The following is a 12,281-nucleotide window of genomic DNA, read 5'->3' on the forward strand; positions in this document are numbered from 1 at the left end:
CAGAAGGCAGGCAAGTGATCATATAGAGTAGTAATCGTGACAATAGATCAATGCATAAAAACTACAAGATGCAGTACAGAGAAGGGAGCGATTTATTCTATTGCTATAGATAAGGAGAATTGTAGAAAACTTCTGAGTCCGTGGATATGAGAACATCATACTAAGGAATGAGAATGGCTTTCCAGCACATAATCCTCACGTTCCCCTCCTGTAAACTGATTAGAAAAGAGCTGAGAGGTGAAAGGACTCATCTAGATAGCTGTAGGTTCCTTCCAGCACGCCCCAGCTGCCACCCTCCCTTCTGTGCCAAGGGGTGAGCCTCCTTACTTGGGCTGTTCCATTGGCAGCTGCTCCACTCAGGCTCCCAGGACGGTGCCATTAGGGTCTGTGCCCCCAGACACATTTGATTTCTTGATTTTTTTTCTCCTACAAAATTGTGATCTTCATTTTATCTCCTTTAGACAATAAGAGAAAAATTCTGGCAAATGCATTCAGCTAGAGTGTTCTTGTCTTTTACAAGCCAGACGTGCCAACATTTCCCTTAAGAAAAGGGTATTGTCAAGATCCATGAAGTTAAGCCACAGGGTGAATGCATGTAGTTAAATCCGGTAGTTTAGAGGGTCAGGCACACAGGGTTTCCTGACATCTTGTAGTTGTTCTTTACATGCCCATTAAGTCTGTCCTCATTTCCCCTTAACCCTCCTCTCACAGGCCCTCTCCCTGCCTGCCTGTGATACCTCAACAAAGTCCTCCTCATATAAACTGTCAAATTTTGACAAAACTAAAACAGTTTAGTCAAAGTTTGATGTCCTTTATTCAATGGAAACAGTCCATGGGTTGGGGAAGTACATTGCTCACAAGCAGTGGAGCATTCTGCCCAAGGGATTTGGGGCAAAAGTGAGTTTTAACAAGAGTTAGAAGCAGCAACATAGAAACAGGGCATAACTGGCTGGAAGGTCAAGGTCAAGGCAAGCGGGTCCTATTTTCTAGGGAAAGGTAAAGTAGCTAAAGCTGAGTTGGAGGATTGCAATTGGTGTTTGTTAGGTTTCCTTGACAAGTGTTTCCCAAAAGTGCAGGCTGATGTAGGTTTAGATTTGTGATCTGGGCTGGGTCACTGAGATGGCCTCCATCTTGAGGTCTTGATATATGAATTAATATTATCAACATCTGACACTTCTCCAGGAAAAAAAAAAAATGGCAAAGTGGAAAGTCCTGATGTCCTCTTGTTATAGGAGTGTCAATGTATTCACTTTGGGACACTGATGCAGAATAGGCAATGTAAGGATGGAAAACAAGTCTGTGTATCTGGAAAGACATCTCATGTTCTTGGAATAAATCCATGCCCTCAGATTCTTAATGGAAGAGAGTAATAAATCCATAAATAAGAATATAAATTGAAGTAAATTCTCCATGTTAAATGAAGAAAATTCGAGGAGATTTTTAAAGAAATTACATGTAACAACTGGAATATTCCACTGTGCAGCAGCAAGTGCCTTTACATTTGAGGACAGTCCCCTGAAGCCAGATGGGGCCTCAAGATTGTCAGAAAACCAACAAACGTCCCCACAAGGGTATTCCTCTCTAATCCCAGGATTTGCTGTATCAGCCAAGCACTTAAGTCTTTTCCATTTGATTTAGGCAGTTTTCTCTACTTGAGTCTGTCATGCTCATCTATGTGGCAATGACACACTCCTCTCCTCCAGAGAGGAGTTGGCAAAAGGGTTCATTCTGAAGCAATTCGGGTTATGTTTAGGCTGCAGCACATATCAGGAAGCCTCTGAACATAGATGCATCCTGGAGGAGTTTGCTAAGCATTGGATGGGGATGTGCAACAGGTTTAAAGACAAACCACAACTTAGGAGGCCTTCAAACCAAAGGGCAGTGTGGACTCATGACTGTTATGGTGTGTCAGGTAAACAGGAAACTTTTATTTAGCCAAAGCTTGGAAGTTTTAGTGTTGCCAAAGGAGATATCCAGGGACACAATCTGCTCCCCTTCATTGCCAAATGAATTCAAACTGTGACCTGTTTTTCTCAGCCACCATGAGTTTGTCTTCTGATGAGACTCAGTTGAACCTGGGAAAAAGGAACTAAAACCATTAACTGTACACCTCATAGTCTGGATCTGGCAACACTTAAAGTTGAAGGCAGGGCCTAGATTTAAACCCTCATGTTTCCAGAGATGCATCCAGGACATTAAAATCAATTTTTCCCAGTCTTAGCAACCTAAATGTCCATTGACAGATGAATGGAAAAGAAGATGTGGCACATATATACAATGGAATATTACTCAGCCATAAAAAGGGTAAAATAGATAGCTAGTAGGAAGCAGTCACATAGCACAGGGAGACCAGCTCTGTACTTTGCGACGACCTAGAGGGGTGGGATGGGGAGGATGGGAGGGAGGCTCAAGAGGGAGGGGATATGGGGACATGTGTATGCATATGGCTGATTCACTTTGTTGTACAACAGAAACTAACACAGCACTGTGAAGCAGTTTTACTTCAATAAAGATATGTAAAGAAAAATCAAATTGTTTCCAGTCTTAATGGCTCAGGCTGCAGGAAGCTCCACGGGAGGAGCAGCAGGGATCAGTCCTATTCCACTTGAGACTGGGACCTCAAGGCTTTACTCATTAGACAGAGGACAGCAGCCTACATCCTTTTCATCACTCCACCTTGAATTTTGCACATATCAGGCCCTGAGGCATTACCTGTGGAAAGTTACCCTGCAAACGTCAGGATGGACTCTGGGGGTTTTGTGGTAAATAATTTTGGCAAATGTTAACTATTTTATTCCCTCCTGAAGAGTCACAATATTCTTGGTCATTTTAAAGACATCAGAAATTCTGAAGTCAAAACATTTTCATTTTTTTTGTATTCCTTTACATATTTTTTAGTCCAGCATTTTCAAAATTTCTTTAACCATTGTTAAAAGATAAACTGAGGCATATTGAACACCTTAAGAGTTTATTTGAGGAAAATCAATTTATAACAGGCAGCACCAAGCTGAAGTGGTTAGGAGTACTCCAATAGGAGCTAGAAGAAAGACTTATAAAGTGAAGAAGAAAAAAGAAAAATTTACTGATTATCTATGGCTGAAATCCCAGTTGGCTGTTTGTGATCGGCTGTCCTTAGGTATCAGTTCCTTAATCTTGAGGCCGTTACAGGCTTAGATTTGGTTTGCTTGCATAGGTAACCATGATGTTAGAGCCGCCTCAGTCTAATGGCCTTCAGGTTTAATTAATTTAACACCATGGAACCCCTTTTTTTTTTTTTTTTTTTGTGGTACGCGGGCCTCTCACTGTTGTGGCCTCTCCCGTTGCGGAGCACACGCTCCGGACGTGCAGGCTCAGCGGCCTTGGCTCACTGGCCCAGCCGCTCCGCGGCATGTGGGATCTTCCCAGACCGGGGCACGAACCCGTGTCCCCTGCATCGGCAGGCGGACTCTCAACCACTGCGCCACCAGGGAAGCCCCATGGAACACTTTTTGCAGAACAATTATTAGCATCTCAAGAAATGGGTGTTCGGCAATACACATTTCTATATTTTTTTTAATTTTTATTTTATTTTTTAACATCTTTATTGGAGCATAATTGCTTTACATTGTTGTGTTAGTTGCTACTGTATAACAAAGTGAATCAGCTATACGTATACATACATCCCCATATCCCCTCCCTGTTGCATCTCCTTTCCACCTTCCCTATCCCACCCCTGTAGGTGGTCACAAAGCAACAAGCTGATCTTCCTGTGCTATGCAGCTGCTTCCCACTAGTTATCTATTTTACATTTGGTAGTGTATATATGTTAATGTCACTTTCTCACTTCATCTCAGCTTACCCTTCCCCCTCCCCATGTCCTCAGGTCCATTCTCTATATCTGCGTTTTTATTCCTGTCCTGCCCCTAGGTTCTTCAGAACCTTTTTTATTTTAGATTCCATATATATGTGTTAACATACGGTATTTGTTTTTCTCTCTCTGACTTCACTCTGTATGACAGACTCTAGGTCCATCCACCTCACTACAAATAACTCAATTTCGTTTCTTTTTATGGATGAGTAATATTCCATTGTATATATGTGCCACATCTTCTTTATCCATCTGTCGAGGGACACTTAGGTTGCTTCCATGTTCTGGCTACTGTAAATAGTGCCGCAATGAACAAAAAACGCACACCAAAGTGGCAAGCGCCTCACACAGCAAGTTAACATGGTACAGAGCTACCTGCAGGTGAGGAAGGATATGAATATTTGTATAAATCCATGCTCTCAGAGCCTCAGGGAATACTGTGATGTAGGCAGTCAATACCGGCCAGGTGATTCCTTGCTTACAAGTGAGGGTGTACTTGGTGGAAGTGATTGTTCATTTCAGCTCAAAGGAAAGGTTATTTGCAGAGGGGGGACTCCAACATTTAGGTCGTTCCATCAGACCTGTCAGATCACAAAAGCCCTGGGCAGGGTGGATCCTGAAACCTTATCAGAACCACAGGATGATTCGCCTCGGGTGGGCCACATGTGGAACAGGGCTTGTGGCTCCCGCATGGGCCACCTACAATACTATGAAGAATAAGAGTAAACGGAGGGAGGGGGAGACCACACAGACTAAGATCAGCAGTTTTCCTTTCGCTTTAATGATCACCAGTTACAGTTGATTTGGAATGGGAGCCCTGAGCATAAACTGAAGGCCTCTGGCCTGGGAGGCCTGAGTTGGGCTCACATTCTTCAAGCCCTGCTGTAGTTAAAATTTATAGCTCTGCTGTGGATGGGAGTAGCCTTAGGAAATAGAATTCCTAGTCTGAGAGTATAGGGATAGCTTGGGGACAAACAACACATTACTTGAGATTGTTTATCAGAGATTTGGGGAAAATATCCAAGGGAAAAAAATTCCTCAAGAAAAACAAGCCCTGATGGAGTTTCTTACTCTTTCTGGCTTTTTTCTTCATAGACTAATACCAAAGGCTCCTGTGTTAGTTTGGACCCTCCTAAAAGCAGACTCAAGAGAGGATTGGATGCATAGGAGACTTACTGTAAGGATAAAGGGGAGAGAAAGTGAGAAGGTGGGCAGAGACGGGCACCGGTGAGGGAAAGGGGGCAAGAAGGACAGTCCAGTCGGGTGGGAAGAGACTCATTGGACCTGGAGTGCATGTGTCTTCACTGCACTAGCCACCTTCTCCTTGTCCTGTCTGATGAGCTCATAGTCACTGATCAGGTTTACCAGGCAGCTGAGCTTGGGGCACACTGCAGTCTGTCCCAGGATCCGTCTTGTTTCTGCAGAGGCCAGCCTATGACTTAAATGGAGATATGACAGGGACCATGAGTTCTGCATCTTGAGGTGCCATCCCTCCCAGGATGAACTATATCAATCAGCATCTGAAATTTGGCTTAGGTCTGGGAACTGAGCATGGAATTTTCACTTTGTATTGGGATAGCTGTCTTCAGCCTCATGCTCCTCCGTTCTTCCTTTTTCTGGCTGTAGGTTTTTACGGCTCCCTTTTTGGCTGCTGTCCATTTTGCTCCTGGGAACGGTATGCTCAATTAACCATCTACAAAACTCCCTGAAGACCAAGCCCTCCTGACTTTCCTCTCTACCTGCCAGTTATTATGGTAATTATGGTCTCCTGGCTTCTGGCAGTTAAGTGCTAAGGGCTGCCACCTAACATCTAATACCTCAAGGTTCCGTCATCCCCATGGACACTAACAAGGCCAGCTCTGTCAGCTCTGTAGGACTGGCCTGCAGAGGAGAGCTCCCACTAAACTGCTGTCCTTGTCATCAGTACATTCCTGATGGCCTTGGTGAATGGTGTGTCCTCTGGGCCTTCCTGCAAAACAGAATTCTGCTGGCTCTTCTGCCCTCACAGAATATATCCATGCTGGCATGTCCACATCCCTCAGCCCCTGTATTCCTTCCTCTGCTGTCTTCCAGGACTCAAGCATTTGCACTTTGCTCAAACTGGGCCATCAATTTCTCCAGCTTTCCAATAGCCACCCTAGTAGTGAATTTGCCTCATCCCCTAGGGTCCTTGCCAGGGTGGGTGTTAAATCCAGTGTCTTGAGAAATTTTCCCCAAGTCAATGAATTCTTGCTTATCCACTCTTTCATTCCATCACCCTTGATCAAATACCCTCAGAATATAGTAGTGGTATAGGCTAGCCAGTTTTTTGTGGCTCCTCCTAGTATATAGTCTCTTCCTTCTCTTATCAGGCCCATCATATCTTCAACTGGTTATCAGTCTGGATCACAGGAGATAAAGTAGGAGTAGCTCTTATGGGGTGTGTGGGGGGGTGCCTCTTACATTGTTGGGAAGAAGTCTCTGCTGCATCTTCCAGTATAGGGGAAAGTGTTAGCTCTTACTAGGGAAGGGTAGCTACCTGCTACAAGCTCTGAGGATTGGCAAGGGAGCTATGGTGTGTGTACAGAGCCAACATTCTCATACTCATTGTCGTACTTCTCGATGCCCTCATACCATTTTTCAGGGTCCCAAGTTTTCTCTACCTTTTCCAAGCTTTCTCACCATTTTTTACATCTTAGGAGCTCCAACTTCAAAATTCAGATCGCTGGTCCGCTACTCGGCTGTGTCAGCTTTTCCACTGCAGGAGATAAGGTTGTAAAGAAGCCCTCTGGCTCTCACACATAGCCTTTAAATGCTTGTTAAAGGTCCTCATTTTTTCATTATCCTTGCATAGGACATCACTATAGTTTGGCAGTCAGTGACCAACTTCTCTGTCCCCCAAACATTGCACCTCCCAAATTTTTCAAAAACTTGAACTGTGTACCTGCAGTGATGCCCCCCTCCATGGGGGAGTTTCTCCAGGTCACGATTTGTGAAACCTTTAGCATCTGAGAGGACACCTTGTGCCAGAGACTACCCATGTACTATATACACCACTCAGGTTGGCATTCTCCCTGGACAATGAGCAAGCCAGTCCCAGATTGCCATCTTACTGCCTTTTTCTTGGATCACTCCAGGCTCCACTTGTGTTAGTTCAGTTCTTGTGAGAAGCAGATATCAAGATGAGATTTGATTTAGTGAAGGAGATGTCAATTAAGAATTAAGGGGACAACACCAGAGAAGGCAGGGAGAGCCTTTAGGCCATGGTACAAGTCTTAAACCTGTGAAGACAAGGAGATTTTGAGAAAGTGAAAGGAACTGAGTAATAAGAGTCTCAGACCACAGCCCAGTTCTATGAAAATTTCAGCCAGCTGGAAGTTCCCAAGCAAAGCCACACGCTAAAAGAGTCTGGGTTTTGCAGGAATAGTCCTTCATTAGTTCTTTGACTACACTTATCTATTAGCTGGGAATAACCCATAGGAAGCATGGTCCTAGCATGCCACCCAGAAGAGCAGCAGCTGAGGCCACCAGTCAATTATGCTCCCTGAAGCAAGAGATCTGAGCGTCATATTTGCATGGCACCACAACCTCCCTGATACAGTGTGGATGTCCTCAAGACCTACCTGTCATTGAAGTGGTGTTCTGGAGGAGTCTGTCCACACCTTAAAGAGGCCTATTCTGTAGACACATATTATCCCTGTGACTGACTCCTACCTAAACTGAAGGATGAAATAGCGCCTATTTTCTCTTAAAATTTAATAGAAAAGTAGAAACCAGAAAATGAAGAAGGGCTAAGTCGGTGTTAGCCAGAGAGGCCGCAACAACCAACAGAGAGAGGACTGCAACAGCCCCCAACATGATTTAGGGAAGGACAAATGTTGTCCGCCCTTACTCTGCCTTGCATAGCTTGGGGGTTAGAGCTTTAAAAAGAGAGGAAGGGCTTCCCTGGTGGCGCAGTGGTTGAGAGTCTGCCTGCCGCTGCAGGGGACACGGGTTCGTGCCCCGGTCTGGGAGGATCCCACATGCCGCGGAGCGGCTGGCTCGTGAGCCATGGCCGCTGAGCCTGTGCATCCGGAGACTGTGCTCCGCAACGGGAGAGGTCACAACAGTGAGAGGCCTGTGTACCACAAAAAAAAAAAAAAAAAGAGAGAGGGAAAGGAAGTATCCCAGAGGCAGGTCATGCTTCTTCTGGTCTCACCCAAGCTGAGAGTGCAAGAACCTCCCTCCTCCAACTCCACCCAACTGACTAACAAGAGGAACAGAGGAGATCAGATTAATCTTCACTAGGAGATTTGAGTTTTAAACTTGATAGACTTTTTAGTTTAATATATATGTTAAAAAAAAATAAACCCTAAAACAAACACATGAGGTAACTCAAGAGGTCAAGAATCATCAATATCTTTTAAGCCTCCTATGGGTTTACCACTCCATACTGTGTCCTTTTTCTTTCTTTTTTTTTTAATATCTTTATTGAAGTATATTTGCTTTACATTGTTGTGTTAGTTTCTGCTGTATAACAAAGTGAATCATCTATATGTATACATATATCCCCATATCCCCTCCCTCTTGCGTCTCCCTCCCACCCTCCCTATCCCACCCCTCTAGGTGGTCACAAAGCAATGAACTGACCTCCCTGTGCTATGTGGCTGCTTCTCGCTAGCTATCTATTTTATATTTGGTAGTGTATATATGTCCATGCCACTCTCTCACTTCGTCCCAGCTTATCCTAACCCCTCCCCATGTCCTCAAGTCCATTCTCTACATCTGCATCTTTATTCCTGTCCTGCCCCGAGGTTCTTCAGAACCATTTTTTTTTTTTTTTTTAGATTCCATATATATGTGTTAGCATACGGTATTTGTTTTTCTCTTTCTGACTTACTTCACTCTGTATGGCAGTCTCTAGGTTCATCCACCTCACTACAAATAACTCAATTTCCTTTCTTTTTATGGCTGAGTAATATTCCATTGTATATATGTGCCACATCTTCTTTATCCATTCATCTGTTGATGGACACTTAGTTTGCTAAACTTGATAGACTTTTAATAGACAAAAATTACCTGAGGTTGAAGAATCTGCCCAATATGTCATGAAAGACCCTTCTCTTGAGCAGGAAGTGTTGATATTGACCACCAGCAGTGAATGGAGAAAATTAAAACCATTTCAAGGTTATGTGCCTCCAAATTGAGAGAGTCCAACAAACTAATTATAAGAATTTGAAATTCTCCTCACGGCCATGAGGAGACATAAAATTTTTCAAAGGAAGAGGATCAATTGATCATATTCACATTTAGATGGATCACTTGGCACAATGTGAAGAATAGGTTGTAGGTGAGTATGTTTGTGTGTGGGCAAATGGCAGGGGGAGAGCATTTGGAAATCAAGCTAGAAGGAGGCAGAGCAACTAGAAGGTGAAATAGTGTTGGTGGAAATAGAGACAAGAGATGAATTTTGCAAAGTGAATTGAATTAAAAGTCCTTTGTAGTTAACTGGATATTGGGGGTGGGGAGAGGTGGAACAGTCAGAATAATTTCCATGTTTCCAGCTTGAGCAACTGGGTGGATGGCACTGCCATTTACCTAGATGAGGAACATGGGAAATAGCATGTTTGAGGACAAGATAATGATTTTATTTGCAGACGTGCTGATCTGAGGTGTTTATAGGAAAGTCAAATGAAAGATAATGTTCAGTGAGCAGCTGTAAATAATGATCTGGACTTCAAGAGGAAAGAGTAGAATTTGGGTGGGAGATAGAGACTTTAGAGTCATCAGCTTATATACAACAGTTTAAACAATTGACATGAATAAGAATAACCAGAAAGAGTAAGAAAGTAAGAGGTACCTGAGCAGAATCCTGATGGTGCCAATACTGAAAGAGTGGACAGTAAAAAAGAAGGTTAAAAGAAAACTCTAATAAGGAGTGTAAGAGAGTCAGGACATGCTGTTCCTAAGAGGAGAGATGGTTTCAAGAAGGGAGAAGGAGTGGTTATCACTTTCAATATGTGGTCATGTGGCATTTGAATGTAAAAGTGACTTTGGGTTTAGCAAGAAGAAAATCATTGGTGACCTTGATAGTTGTAGTTTCAACGGAGCTGAAGAAGCTAAGCCCAGATTACAGAGGGTTGATGAGTGCAAGGAAGCTGAAGAAGAAGTGAAAACAGGTGTAGAAAGCTACACTTTAGTAGCTAGAAATTTATCATATTGGAAAGAGGATATTATTATTAAGATAGAAGACATTTTAAACATATTTAAATGCTGCTAAGCCTCAAGTTGAAGAGATGAGAGAGATCACTAAAGCAAGAAATCAAGTTATCTGTGGAAATAAGAGGGCATGCAGGAGTACAGAGGAAGAGCTTACCCTTGGACAGGAAGGCAATACCTCTTTATTTAATGGTCAAGAAAGAGGAAGGATGCCAGTGTGGATTCCATAACTGTGTGAGTTTGGTGGGAGAGTATTTAAGGAGTTACTGTCTGTTGGCTCTTATTTTCTCTTTAAAATTGGAGATAAAGTTTTTATTCCCTAACCATTCTGTGCCTCCTGTCCCTTGATCATTATTTCCATGTTTGTCCTTTCCCAATATGTACATTGAATCCTTTATGATTTCGTATGGATTTCAAAAATAATATTCCTTTTTTATGGGGTGACTGTATAATTTATCTTCCAAACTAAGACACTTTGGAGAGTAAAAGATAACAATAATTAAGCCAGGCAACAGATTTTAGACTGGGTCCAAATTTGGATATAAGGTCAATCCTACCTATATACTCACTATTTTATTTATTTATTTAATTTTTTTTGCGGTACGCGGGCCTCTCACTGTCGTGGCCTCTCCTGTTCCGGGGCACAGGCTCCGGACACGCAGGCTCAGTGGCCATGGCTCACGGACCCAGCTGCTCTGCAGCACGTGGGATCTTTCCGGACCGGGGCACGAACCCATGTCCCCTGCATCAGCAGGCGGACTCTCAACCGCTGCGCCACCAGGGAAGCCCAACTCACTATTTTAAAAGAACTTTTCCTAAACCTCCTTGACCTAACTAAATCATAGCTGTTCCCAGAAAGTACAATTCCTCTGAAGGCCTCTTCCATGAGGGCTGCATATTGTCTTATATTTTATAAAGGGGAAGGTCAGAGGTGTAGTCAGCATTCTCCTAATTCCTCAATGATGGTTTCATGATATAATTCAATTACTCCTTGAGGCTCACATATCTGACTATAGTGTCTTCTCATAATCTTGTCTATTACTAACCAGTCCTGTGGTTATAGATTAAAACTTGGTCTCGTCTGATATTGTTCCACTCAGAAATTGTAAATGTTGAAATTCCTTTGATAGTAATCACTTTTTACAATCCTCTCATAACTCTACAACTATTATAGCTTCTCTTCATCACCATGACTTAAAGTGTCTTAACAGAATAGACCATCTTCTCATCAGACTGATGGGTAAGGGCCCATGGAACATTCCATAAAACCTGACCAAACTTAAGGCACAAAAAACCTCAATACATTCACCAAACTAGAAATTATCTGACCCAAATTCAATAAAATTAGAAAATAATTCCAAAGAAAAATATAAAAACAAACAAAAAATTTCCATCAATTCAATTTTTAAAATCTCTCCTAAGTAAGAATTTCAAAGAATATTTAAAAAAAAAACTAAAATTTCAGAATATTTAAGAGACACTAATAATGAATATACTATAGATAAAAATCTAGTAAATAACTCTTTTAATAAATGATGTCTCACCAACCCTCTTGATGGCACAGAGGACAACATCATATATGAAGAAATTTTGTTCTGAGAGCATCTTTACCATTTTATTTCTCTTGTCTTTTCCTTTTTTTAAGGCATGCACACAATTGTTATAAATTAACAACCAATATCTAAATATTGTATTTATAAGTTGTTTCAATTACTGCAAAATTGTGGTTCTAATAAATGCATTATTTGTTCTTATATATTTATTTGTTTATGTTTATTTGTAATATACTTCATATTTATTATTATATAGATATTTATACATTAATTGACAGAAGTTTTTATTTCACAGAGGTGAATAACAAAATGGTATATATATAGCTAGCTTGCAATTCCCTGGTGACATATGGTATTGAAAATCTTTTCATATGCTTCTTTGACATTGTCTATTTTCTTTAGGGTGGTGTCTGTTCATGTATTTTGCCCATTTTTAAAAATTAGATTGTTTATTTTCCTATCATTGAGTTTTAAGAATTCTTTGTGTATTTTTGATACCAGTCCTTTACCAGATATGTATTTTGCAAATAATTTCTCACAGTCTGTGGTTTATCTTTTTATTCTCTTAGTGCTTTCATAGAACTGAAGTTTTTACTTTTAATAAAGTCTAATTTTGCAATTAAAAATATCTAGTAAATAAAATTAAATCTATGACCAGAAGAAAATTCATAGCTTTAAACATTGTATGTTTACATAATTTTTAA

The sequence above is a fragment of the Phocoena phocoena genome, chromosome 8 (assembly GCF_963924675.1).
Source record: "Phocoena phocoena chromosome 8, mPhoPho1.1, whole genome shotgun sequence".
Classification (NCBI taxonomy): domain Eukaryota; kingdom Metazoa; phylum Chordata; class Mammalia; order Artiodactyla; family Phocoenidae; genus Phocoena; species Phocoena phocoena.